The sequence below is a fragment of the Apostichopus japonicus genome, chromosome 22, assembly GCF_037975245.1.
Source record: "Apostichopus japonicus isolate 1M-3 chromosome 22, ASM3797524v1, whole genome shotgun sequence".
Taxonomy (NCBI): Eukaryota; Metazoa; Echinodermata; class Holothuroidea; order Aspidochirotida; family Stichopodidae; genus Apostichopus; species Apostichopus japonicus.
Window position 1 is genome coordinate 18,899,736 of NC_092582.1, and position 14,302 is coordinate 18,914,037.

The 14,302-nt window shown below is 36.2% G+C and overlaps 1 long non-coding RNA gene across 1 annotated transcript; it reads right to left on the reverse strand.

Moving 5' to 3' along the window:
- Positions 1-4,863: 4,863 nt before the first annotated feature.
- On the reverse strand, positions 4,864-10,262 carry LOC139964283 (uncharacterized). The gene is made up of 3 exons (XR_011791938.1): positions 9,685-10,262; positions 7,391-7,490; positions 4,864-6,126 (listed from the first exon to the last, which is right to left on the reverse strand). It is a non-coding gene; the product is annotated as an uncharacterized lncRNA (long non-coding RNA).
- Between the last annotated feature and the right edge of the window lie 4,040 nt (positions 10,263-14,302).

Below are 14,302 nucleotides of genomic sequence, written 5' to 3' on the forward strand. Positions count from 1 at the left end.
ATAGCATATACTGACACATCATATATATTTAAGTGATATGGCTGGTGTGTTTTGGTTTATAACATAACGAGAGGTGGTTGTGGCATGAGAAAGTGCCCCTCTGATGTTGTGCCCCCCCCACTTTTTGGAAACTTCCTACCCCCCTGCGTCTCGATCTCCTACTCAATCCTATAATAATATTCAACCACCGTTTGATTCCAACCTTAATAAGAGATCTATTTGGTTACATCACCATATTCTTCTCTGAACTAGAGTTAGAAGAAAAAACCCCGTTGATTTCAATGTCAGAACTGTGTTGTGCTACAACATGAATGTATATTTTCAGATTTTTAATTTTATTTTGTGTTATTTCAACCTTTTTCAAATTTATGCGTAATTTCCTCATATCTGGCGCATTTTAGATGATGTAAAAGTAATAGATGATATTTTCATGTACCTTATCTTTCCTTGTAACGGCTGAGCAAACCATGCGATAAATTCAACAGTAACAAAACAAAAAAAGTACGGAGTTTAGAACACAAAGGCTACCGATTTTATCCCCCAAGATTTCTCTTCACACGACGTTTTACACTAGAGAAACACATCTTAATCTAACCAACCACTCTATTATAATGTATAATTTGGAATTGTATACACAAACAACTGTTCTTTATTAATATTATTATTATTCATAACCGCCAGCTGTTTTCTTTATAATATCTTTTGTAATGTGATATGTATTTACGAGGGACATCTATTTTTTTCGTAGATTTTATGACAAATTACGGATTTCGTTTGACGTCAACATGTCAAATTAAGTCTATCAGATGGACAAATATACCCTGGTAATTTTGGATTTATATAGTGCTCGATGTGAAGTGTTCAGATTTAAAGCAACACAGTGCCTTAGAAAACCAAACTTTTCTGGTGAAACTATATGCAAGTTGTATTTTTACTAGTTACATTTTTTCACACTCTAAAGGGGTTACTATAAGAATTATAAAAGGTACTATATACCGGAAAATATAAGTGGATATTTATCTTCACAGCGTATGCCAAAAAAACACTCTTGAAATAATATTTTGTAAATAGTATATTTGGACCAAAGAAAAAATTAGGAGAAAGAAATGACATTCCAATAATAAGATGATAGCTATGAGAAGTTACAATATTTGTAGCTAATGATCTTGTAGTGACATTGAGGGCAGATGGTGTGTTAATGTAAGAGTAATCAGAATAGTAAAACGTTACGGTACATACACTACCCCTTTAAAGAGGATTCTCTGGTGAATATAGTTGATTGCTTAGCAAACATTTCTGAATTTTTTTCATGAATCTTCAGGCGAAAAAAAAACCCCACACATCCTTGTACCCTTTTGTATCGCGAAGATATGAATATTTCAAAAATTTTGTGACATTTTGTTAAATGCATCTGGCAATAGCAGAATGGATTAATTTCATCAGGGCAATTCATCTGAAAATGTCTTCCGGCTTTTTTTTTTCTTCATTATACTTTTCGTGAATAATTTATCCTCAGAGGAAAGAAATATTTCCACAAGAAAAAGAATACCCCAGATATATACTGTATAGGTAAGACGGAATAACTAAGAAAACTAATTACTTTTAATTATACTTTGTTATGAAGATTTGTATAGACAGGGATAATGAAGCATAATTTGAGCATGCAGAGAAAAGAATATGTTTCCTCTAATTTATACAAAACAATAACAAGGCGCTTCTTGCACCCCTCCCAATAATTCCAAGATGGCGACTCTCTCACAAACAAGTCTTTGGTATTTGGAGCAGCATTTAGATGGTTTGCTCAACAAGTTTGATGAGACTTACAGAGTAATATTTCAAAATATTTAAAAATATTTAAAAATTGACATTATTTTGAAATGAAACTTGAATAGTTCAGCTAGATCTATCTTTTGATGGGATTGATAGAATATAGAATATTAAAATGGACGAAAATCAGCTCAAAGAATTGCGTATAACATGTTGTCACAAGATAACTCACTTGGCTAAGTCCATTTTGGAAAGAAGAAAAAAAGGGAAAAAACATCGCACGTTTTTGACTAATTGATCTCCTCCTTCATTATCTGGACGAAAATGAAAGCTAAAAGAAAATGATAAAGTAATGACTGAGAAGAAACGATTCTGCTCACCGGAGAAGGTCGGATTTCAAAACCGGCAAATACTCATCTACTTGAAATCAAATCATAAATATTCCATTTCAGAAACACCGGATATGCACCGGTTGTAACGACGTCATTTCCGGCAGTCCGGAATGTCTATAGAAAGAAAAAAAATGTGAAATAGAATAAATACAATACTGACATATAGGCTATACATATGTAGGCTATCTATATAGGCTATATATAGGCTATGTATAGCCTATATAAATATAGGCTGTATAAATATAGGCTATATAAATATAGGCTATATATATATATGTATATATATATATATATATATATATATATATATATATATATATATATATATATATATATATATATATATATATATATATATATATATATATATATATATATTGTAACACTTTCCTCTGTGGTAGCGCCGGCCAGCCGATTCAGGGTTCTTGGACTAAGATGTAGTATTGTAATTGGCCAGAGAGTGAAGATGAACACAAAATAAATCCAGAGAGGTGATGGTGTTTTCAACAGCGATATATTGAAAAGAAAACTTCTTACAGTAAGGTTAAGTGTGTTGTACTGGATTTGTTGTACAAACATGAGGCTAATTGGCCCTGAAGCCTACCATCAAGAATGTTTCTTCCAACAGCAACCAGAGTAGACTGTCCTGTCCCTCCCAGGTAATGCTTTTTATGTAAATCCCTTAACAACACGTGGAAATTCCACGTGTATACAAATGATGAACTTTACCTTACAACTTAACTTAAGACGTAATACACAAATACTACAGTGCATTCCTTCTGTCCCCAACCAATTGTACTCATTTACAGAGATGAATGCAACCAATTGTACTCATTTACAGAGATGAATGTGATCACATGAGTATCCCTAGAAAATATCACATGTGTTACATCACAATCCCAGGTTAAAGGTGGGATCGCTCGTAATCTCCTCGTTAATTCTGTCCTTCACACCAACCGATTCAAAAATAATATCAATACTACCCTCTACCGGTTCGTCGCTGTTGTTTCGTAATTTCTCAGCAATCCCGTATTTACGGCTAGTAAGCAATAAACGGGTTTGGTTACCTGAAGCGGTGGCCTTGGCGAAATTCCTGCATAGTTTCTTGTCTGTAGCAGTGTAAGTACAGGGAGTTGTTATGGAAAAACTCCCTGGTCAGTAGTATGCGGTAAATTATTACGTCGCGTTTTCGTGTGTGTTGTGTGATACAAAACTCTGTGGTTTGTTTTACGTTCAGAACTTTTCACAACTAGTGGGCTGTAGTAGCTGTACAGTATAGATGTAATAGTTTGACCAGGGAGCTGCTACTCGAGCGGTTCCCTGCTTTTTACTCTTTTAGGCCCACATGGTGAACAGTCGAAGTCCGAACTGTTCGGATGCCCTGGTTTCGTAGTTGATTCACTGATTTGGAAAGCTCTGCATGCTTTATGCTGTATCGAATATCAGAAGTTTAGCTTATGGAAGTACAGTAAGCTAACGCTATTTTACTGTAAAAAAACACAGTGTATTCCAAACCTTTACAGATGCGCCAGTCTTGTACTAACCTGAGTAAAGTATTTGAAATATTGCAACCTTAGTTGCGAGCCGACATTCTTTCACAGCTCAAGAAACTTATAGTGAAGTTTATGTCTGATACATTGACTCGTGTCACAAAAAGGACAGACGCGAATGAGTGAAAAAATTGACTGAAGTGATTACAACATTGGGTATCAAACGTATGGTCAAGTCCGTCATATGTGAACAATTGGTATTTCAGCCAATTTAGGTATTAATTACACATAGACACAGTCACAACTTACATTGTATTTTATATATAAATTTTAGTTATATATCAGGAGGATTTTATGTCATAAACCATATATAGATAAATATGTATATTTAATTATTTTTGGACTCCTGACAACGGGCCCTTTAGGCGATCACAGAACACTTGCCCTAGCTGCACCCCATCCTCCTAACCGGTGCACGTAAACCCTGTCCTTGCACCCCTTTGACCCGAATTAAAAATAACGAAATTTGAACGGAAAAGGGAACGAAAATACGTTGCCATAAGGGGCGGCTCCACCCTCTTTAGAAAGGATTGGCAAAAAGGGAATAAGTACATGAACAATAAATTAAAAGTTATTTCCATTGAAAAGTGACTCGCTGAACATCTGCAGTCAAAGCAAACAACTTTTTCTTCTAAATCACGTCAGTTTATTGCTTTCCAGCGTACTGTACTCCAGTATTGATTTTCCTGCCTCTTGTTCCGAACGGCTCCCAAAGAAATGCCAAGTCGGCAACGGGTTGGGGGTGGGTTACCCAGCCCCACCATGGGGCACCTCATCACGACTGACTCGAATTACAACTCAAAACTATAACTCAAATTGGATTGAATTTAAAAAAAAAAAAAATGCTGTCTGCATGGCTCATACTTATCTATACTATTATGTGACCATATAGGCGTACATGCTCTAGTCAACCAGGAGGGACACTGGAGGGGGGGGGGAGCTTTTTTTTCTTGCCACAGAAAATTAAACATTGCCCGGAAGTTCCTAGCACGATTAATTCATTTCAAACTTCGACGACAATGAAGGACAAAGAGAACCATATAGGCCTATGCCTGACTATAAGACCATTGAACCATCACGAACAACTCCGAATAATCTTCCATTTGCCGATTCATGACACTGGGGAAGTAAGGGGTGGGGGGGGGTGGGGCTTTCCATTTGATCCGCAAGTATAGTGAACGGTCACCACAACAAAGGTGTATAACTTGGGACTAGCATGGGGAGACTTGTCAACCTTGTGAACATTTTTTAGGGGGGTAAGATGTAAGGGGGGGGGAGTCGGCAAACTAAAACATACAGGGTAAACAGAGGGAAGGAAAGAAGTCAAAAAAGAAAGAGTGAAAGACAGATGAAGGGATGGAGGAAGAAAGTAAAGAAAATGTGGAGATGGAGGTTAGGGGTAGAGATAGATATGATATGAAATACAGAGAAAAGAAAACCAAGAGCTGAAAATGGAGATCACTGGGATACTGTCAAATACACAAGAAGAATATACAATCTCAATACTGGAATTAAATATTGCAACACATAAATACAGCTTATGACATCAAGAAATCAAAGGGGAAGGATATAATGTTTCAAGGATGCTGGAAAATAAGACACAACAGAAGATAATCATGGTTTCTGATCTATTAGGCTTCTTCTCCCTACTGCTACAAGGATGTAAGAGACCACAGGGACTCACACAACTCTTTAAGTTGTGATGACCTCTGACCCTTACTATGCCTAACTGTTATGTTGCCAGGAAATAAATACACCAGTGCATGAGAGGAGGTGAGAGACAGGACTGATTGATCGTGTCTTTAGGGGTGTTTAATATACATGTGATTCAAGAAGATAGATGTAAAATGTAGCACTGTTTGAACACTTCAAAGGGGACCCCTTCCCCACCCCCCCACACCCTCCCCACGTTCAAATCATATCCCCTCCTGCCTCCTGGCAACGGATATGAACACCAGTATAAATAAACCGATACAGATATTTATACCCGCTGTGTGTGTAGGCCTATATACAATAATACAAAGCTGGCCATTCTCTGATTGTTACTCCTTGATTGAATTTCCCCAACCTTGCCCACCTTGACTTAGAGGGTGGCCAAGCTTCTGATTCACAGTCATAGCTACTATCGAACAAAATGGACGAAAGCAATTTATCTCAATCTGGTGATGCAGATGTATCAATAGCTGCTAATCCAACGTGAATGTCGCACAACCTGTCAATAAAAGTCTGGGAAAAGTTCTTGCCCCTGCCATATGTATGATCTCTTTTGTTCAGGATCATGTAAATGTGGCAATGTGTATTTGTATGGTCTGAAGTTTCTCTCCCATGCTGCTCCATATCTAATCCTACTGGTGACATTGGACAGAACATGGCAGATGGCTTCTTGAGAGGTGTTGAAGTAACTGGATCAGAAGTATCTGTAAAGATTACATAAAGCATTTGTTACTAGATTGCAAGTATCCTGCTATAGCTACTATGGCTGTGACTAAAAAAAAATATGGTTTAGAACTTATCATACTTTCGCAGCACTGGAAACTGATATTTCAATTTAAATGGTGTCATTGAGTTTAGAGGACATTGAAGTAGAAGATATTGAAGTTACAAGTATGTTGGTGAAACCAAGACCACCCTCAATAAGCAGTTCTAGTCACAGGTCAATACAATGAAAATGGAGACTCCAGTAGGGGAACACTTTAAGTTCCCCAATCATACCATTAAAGTAAGACATGTCCCAACAGGTAACTAAATTCGTAGACTAACCATCTCAGACATAGTACACCACAGCAGAGATAGAGAGAGTGGACGGAATGCCTTAGCACCATTCAACTGAATGGGCTCAATATACAAGAAGGACATGACTAATTTACATAGGCGTAGGAGGCAGGGGGCTGGGGCCTGGGGGGGGGGCTGCAGCCCCCCCAACCAAAATTTTTGGTGAAAATTCGGGCAATATGCTGAGAATTTTTCGGGCACCTACTGCAAGAAGAATATTTTGCAATGTGTTTTTCAATGTTTAAACTCATATTGTTATGATCATTTTTGTTTTACAGATTCCCCAATAATTTTAACCAATATGGAAGGCTAATAAGATTGTATGTTATTGGCATGTGATGTAATAACCGATGAATGCCTATATGATATGCACAACAACATTGAACATGCACACAAATTTCGGATATATTTTTCGGGCAAGTCGTTTCAGCCCCCCACAAATCAAATGAGGGTCCTACGCCTATGCTAACTTAATCCTGCTCCATCTCTGTATTCTGCCATAGTTCATTCCCCCTCTCTCCTATCTTAATCCTCGCTTTGTACTCCACAGTTTATCTAAATACCTCTGCTTTCCCTGACTCCTTTTTTTCAATACACCATTAACTTCTTTCTTTGTGTTCACCATGTCCTCTCTGTACCAGGCTCTATTGTGTCTCTTGAATTTCCTGTTACTAGTCAGTTTGCCTCTAAAGAAGATCCTCATAATATCAGGCCCACTGACTTTTATATAAATTCTCATACACATGTACCCTTTTTAGTGGATGAGCAATATGCTACCATTTTTTTCTTTTCTTTAGGAATTTAATGAGAATGAAATTGTATTATTTTTCTGATCACATCAGATCAGATATAAGATTAGCACTGCTCTTCCAGTCTGTTATTCATGCAAGGATAAACATATAAATTTACCTTCTCCTTTCTGAGTGTCAACTGATCTTTCTGTGGTGACAGCTGCTGAGAATGCCTCTGTTTGACTTTCGGCATCCTTCTGGAAAGATGCATTTAACACCTGTTCAATGAAACAAAAAAATTGTCCGTAAATCATATAACTGAAATAGTAATTTTACTGTACACCCCAAGCTTAATTGTATGCGTAATGAATCTGGTAATGATTATTACAAACAAACATGTTTTTATCATACCTACCCAAGAAAAAATATGAAAGAGAAAAGTAACAAACAAACACTTTGGCAGATTTCAATAATAACATATTGTTAACCCACAATGATTTAAACCCAGATAAGGATGATATATACTTTCATACTCTTCTTCAACATATCCTAACACCGTGGTACCTTTCAAGAAAATTGTGAGGATAATTTTGTGTTGCCCAACTGCTTGCTCAACAACCTGAGCTCACATGTCAATGTACAATTTACTATGTAAACTTCCTGTCTAAGTGAACTGATTGGTTTCATATCACTAAAAGATGTCCAGTCTTTTGATCAAAGTTTGATGTACACTCATTATTTACCTACTGTGTAAACTTCCTGTTTATGTGAGCAGTTGGTTTCATGAGTGAGAATTGAGATGCTAGCTTACTCCATGACACAAGCCCACCATTGTGAAAAATTCCTGTTTACGTGCATAGCTAGTTTTCAGACTACCATTAACGCTAGATTACTCTCCACAAGAGATAGTTACGGTCACCAAATTTAATAGATTATAATTTTTGAACACTAAACATCAGATCATTTAGGGCTCTTAAAATGCAATCTGGATTTGGTTGCTAGGCGGGCCGTATCCTAGCAACCAAAAAGTTTTTCAATTTTTTTTTGCCCAATTTCATCCTTTGAGACATATTGCAAGACACCATATCAATTTCAGGCAATTCTGAGAGGGTGGGCGTGGAGGCCACTGTTGATTTGGCATGGATGGACCCATATATAAAAATATGATAACTTATCACAACATTATAGCATCAGGCCTACACAAAAAACTGGTACTTTCTTACCTCCAGGCATGGCAATATAAAGGTTTATATAGGTGTAGCTATATGTACTAATATGATCCCTCAATTTGTGAGGCTAATTTACCTTAGTTCTTGCATAGCAGTTGGGTTCCTTCAAAAATCCCAAACGCAGAAATGTACACATGATTGAGTCAGTAGATAACATGTACACCCCGTTGCCCAAATGAACCATTAAAACTTGATTGCGTATATGCTGGCTGTGGCTGACCTTAGAAAAACCTAAGGTATAGTTGCATATGTAGCGGTGTGAAAACATGTGAATCAGTTAGGAGTGATTCTAAAGTATTTATGTAGATGCATTATTTTTATAGGAAAAACTGCAGGTCCATGTGGTTGTACGTGTACAGCACAGTAGGTCTTCCTCACTGGTGCATATTACAAAATTAGGGGATGCAGTTACTTTGAACACTAAATTCAGATACTTATTACAATAGGCCTTAGTTCTATATATGCCTAGTTAATTATGACTGGGCAATGATGAGGCTTCAAACTTCTCTCTTTTTTTCAAATGCTCATTCACAAGAATATCTTCTTCAAACAAGGACAGCTGATAACAATTTAGAACCTGGAGGGGGTGGGGATGAACAGATCACCAAGGCCTAGTGGTTAGAAAATATATTTCCATCAATTTGTTGAGGCAAAAACAGTTTACTATTTGGTGATGAGAAGGCCCAGCTTTCTATTGCATAAATATGAGTCAGTCTTCTTTAGAAAGGATACTTTCATTTTTAACTGTATACAGTATCTTCATGACAAGCATTCACAAACAGTGATGATGCTGACTCAGTGATACAACTTACTGCTACTTTGTGCTAGGATAAGTATGATAAGGTTAGCATACGCTAGGCCCATTGGAAAAATAATGAATGATAGGACTAGTTACATGGCCTAGGCATATCAAATCATGTATGTTACAAATACAATAGCATACTAGACACTGCGAAATTCGAACACCTAAGCCTTAAAATACCCCAAAACTCCGTTATCTTCATTTTATTGACAAATATATACGTACATACTTGCACACAGGTCATTTTGGAGAGGAAATAACTGTAGCTTCGTAGTTTTTAGTGATACTGGCTTTTGCTTGTAGGTTATCATTGTGAAATCGTGTATTTCTTAGGGGTGTCCGAACTTGACAGTATTCTGTACTTCGCAAAACTGATAGGCTATACATGTAACCTAGGACAACTACCCTATACAGTTTTAGCCTAGCTTAGCAAATCATTACCTTTTTGTGTGATCCTGAAGCAAATGTCCTGCGAAATATACGTTGCTCACAGAAGTCAAATCATGGACATGTCTGTATAGTTCTTTCTCCATTTGCCAGCTTACATAGGAACGTAGAAGATAGATCTTCGTGGCATCTCTTCGTCGCTGTTGTTCCTTTGCACTGCTGTTTTTGTCAGGTCCATGCAGCAAAGGCCTTCCTCCACTTAAACCTAACCTACGCTCGTTCCAGGATAAGGTCGTTTTATTTCGCCCGATTCTTCTTGCCCTGATCCTTTTTCCATGATTGTCACAATACTCTAATCGAATGTATTTGGACGAAAATCGTACAGTATTCTTTACTCAAAAGGCACACAAACAACAAACTATCGAGGACGAAGGTCCTATGTGGTAAACAGTACAGTAAACTGAAATGCTGTGTTATAACATTATGTGTGCAATGGGTACGGGCTTGTTGCGAATACGCTTGCCTGTGCTATTCACTGATCTAAATTTGCCACCGAGGTCACGTGATTAATAGGGGTCCCCGTAAACCTCGCTGAAACCTCGATAATGCCAGCGCCCTCAAAAAAAAGTCTACCAGCGATATCGCCTTTAAGCCTGATATCACATGCCGATCCATAGGAGCAGCCCCAAAAGCCATAATCTGCCAACAATAACAACTATATATATATATATATATATATATATATATATATATATATATATATATATATATATATATATATATATATATATATATATATATATATATATATATATATATATATATATATATATATATATATATATATATATATAGATATATATATATATATATATATATATATATATAGATATATATATATATATATATATATATATATATATATATATATATATATATATATATATATATATATATATATATATATATATATATATATATACCATGATGCTATGGTGATGTTTTTCATTTCTCTGATTATCCTACTGCCATATTATCTTCTTCTTAGCATATAAAGCTAGGTATAGGAATTATAATGATATGTAACTTAAAACTTCTACACAGCATCGTTAAATCGAATACAATTTTCTACAGCAGATATGTTTTTTTTTTGCCTGTATTATCGTTACAATATTCCATTCTTCGTTCTGAGAGACGATTACCGGGATTGCATTTCCAAGCTGTGGGAAATTCGCAAAAGGGATTAGAAATAGGAGATTTTGACAAAAACGGTTACAGTATAGCAAGGCAGTTACAAATGTAAATTAAGATACAAAGATATGAATCTCACTTTGTGGCGCAGTGGGAAATCCATACTGACTTTTTTCCCCTTTTTTCCCTCTCTTTTCTTTGGGTTTTGTCTTTTAAAGTCACTACATACCCAAGGAAAGCATGAATATACCAAACATATCATAAACATATGCGTACAGTTACATGTACTAAAGACGATGCCTTAACGTTATACGTAGTCGTATATAATCATTCGCAAAATGGGGTCAGACTGGTGTGAACATATCAAAAGTGTGAAAAAGTTGACCGAACTGCCGTCAATAAAAAAATGATGAACACGTAAATTATTCTGATGTATTCTTACATTGTCGAAGGTGGTATTAGTTACATTAATCCATGTCAAACAGCTGTGTGTTTATTTACTTCCTATATATATCATTCTTATTTCTTAGTGCTGTTAATGATTGGAACGGGACGAATGAATAGCTTATGTATAATTGTGTCACATGACATTTTGCGTGCGTTGTTAACACAATGCGCGTAAGTTTTTCCCCCCTTAGATTCGTAGTTCAGCGAACTACGTATGGCTGTTTATTAAAGAGACTATAACGTGAAACAACGATGAGATGGCATCCAAAAAAGGTCATTAGAATTATTGCCCCGTAGTATGTTAGGAAGGCAAATCAAACTTCAAGAAGCTATACTATCAAAAGCTACCATCTAATCTGTTTATATATATATATATATATATATATATATATATATATATATATATATATATATATATATATATATATATATATATATATATATATATATATTATTGATTGAAGCGCTGCTACAGATTTAACTTTGAAGACGAGAAAACACGTCATAACTTTATTATGAAAAAAAAGGGGGCAGATGTTTCCTTTAATTGAGTCCTATCTACACATTTGCAATAACGAACTATTCCCTGGCGTCTGCGTTTTATGCACAACAAGGAAATATTTTCATTCAATCATTTTTTGAAGTTACGTATATCTCTTTTGTTTTCAAATTTGTCACTATATCATGAATAATTCATTTTTAATATTTATGAATCGTGACAGATAGGCCACTCAATCACTTTATGTCGTTATCATTTTTAATAACGTTTGTATAATCAAACATGCAGCATGCTTTCGATAATCAATGCTCCAACAATGACGTATTATGATGCTTCCACCGTGGTTCACATAAAAAAAAAATGTTTCCTACATAATTATATCCATCATAAAAAACAATTGAGTCGATGAGATGATTGAAGTTTATGGGGTTTGGGGTCGGATGTGGGGGCTTGTGGTCGATTCTACTCGTTCCGAGTAAAATTCTGGGGTTTTCCCTGTTTCAATTATTTTTCACAAAATCGCTATGAATTAATTTACAAGCAATATTAACCCTAACCTCGAAGCTTTTCTACCTGCATCAACGATTATTCATGATCGTGAAATCTAGTAAAAATAACAAATGTTACGGCGTCCTTGATATTAAGTGCACTTTCCTGGGGAAGAGAACGTGTATGCATATGCATGACGCTTAAATCCATACAATCCTACAATGGATGATTTTATAATACATTAAAATTGATTTATTTCAGACTAAAATTTATCTTCTTCAATCTGTTCAAAGCAAACAAAAAGAGGCTATCATGCACCAAAGAAAAGAACTCCTCCGTGGCGTCTATACCAAGATATTTATGTCAGGAATTACCTGAAAGTATAGGACGTACAGCCTATTTGTATCCAATTTTAACAGTATGATATCGCAGCATTAACCATGTTACGTTGATTGGTGTTGGTTTACAACTGATGCCTCCTTCAGATATGTTCTCTGGTGTGAAGTTAGAATCGCTTGTCGAGTTATTACTGCTAGCTTTGACTAGCTTCTAATTTCGCCACAAGTATTCATATCACTAATAAGAATTTAATTCGAGAATAAAGTTTACAGGTTTCTCATCATTGTTCCGAAAAGAGTTCTAATTGGCTAGATCATTTTTGTTTTGATTCGCTAAAATAATCATTACACTTATAAGCTGGCAGAATGCCAAGGAATTATAAATAAAAAAAAGACAGAACTTATAACTAAAGTATGAAAGGAGGAGTACAAAGACACGATTTTGATGTGGTACACTGCCTTCAAAATTCCAAAAAGAAAACTGTCCCCTCAGAGTAATACCTATCGTACCGGTGCAGACCCCCCCCCCCGCTCCTCACCCTCACCAACCACTCTCCTCCTCCCAGTGCACTGGAAAGAAAATACAAAACAATGCTGTACCGAATATATATAAACAGAGAACATTATACAGACGTGATGAGACTCCATTTAAAAACTTTGGCACCTAAAACCCTCGGTTAATGTATTAGGAATAGGGGTTTACTTGATGGCATGAGTCAGAAGACTTAATATAACCAGGGAGGTGTTCCTTGATATAACCAGGGAGGTGCTAACTTATATAACGAAGGGAGATGTCATATGATATAACCAGGGAGGTATTCCATGATATAACCAGGTAGGTGTTCCTTGGTATAACCGGGAAAGTGTTCGCTGATATAAAGTCTCAAAAATACCTATTTAAGAAAATTTACCCAAGAAGGATCCCGGGCACGATAACCGAACAAATTGATCCACTCTCAATCCGGGTTCTTTTACATCGAGACTGTAACCATGTATGTGATTTTGACGTTGTCACGTCACGTGACGTATCACGAGTTCATTGGAAAGGGAATAGATACTACACACTTTATAACTGATTGATGAGTGATCTACTGCAGTGTACATACGTTCTCTCTAATCTGAAAAGGAGAGATACTCCTCAAAGAGGCCTCAGTTAAACTGTAAATATGTACTCCACATAGTGACGCCATCCCTTCAACCCCCCCCCCCCCTTATCTCTCTCTTTCTTATTAGCTGATAGTCATCCCAGTACAAAATTGTTTCAATCCTCTTTAATCATAGTCCCGCAGTTGCCCAAGATGTTCATCATCTAACGGATGTTTGTTTTATTCCACTATGCACAAGAAATCTATATAGTGTTACGAAATACCACCTCTTCACAACTACCTTGAACACAGTATAACGGCAAGCTCTTCTTTTTTATCTTAACAACCATCCATAAGTTTCCGTATTGTCCTATTTGCCTTTGCCCCCCCCCCCCGACCCGGAAAAGTATTCTATCTTTCTAGCACACCTGTCGGTACTGTACTCTGCATGGGTCATTATACCGTATGTCCGGAAGCCATTAGTACTATCCCTACACGTGGGTGAATATATATATATATATATATATATATATATATATATATATATATATATATATATATATATATATATATATATATATATAGGTTGAGACTAGTTGAGACTTGTCCGATGATCGCTCAAA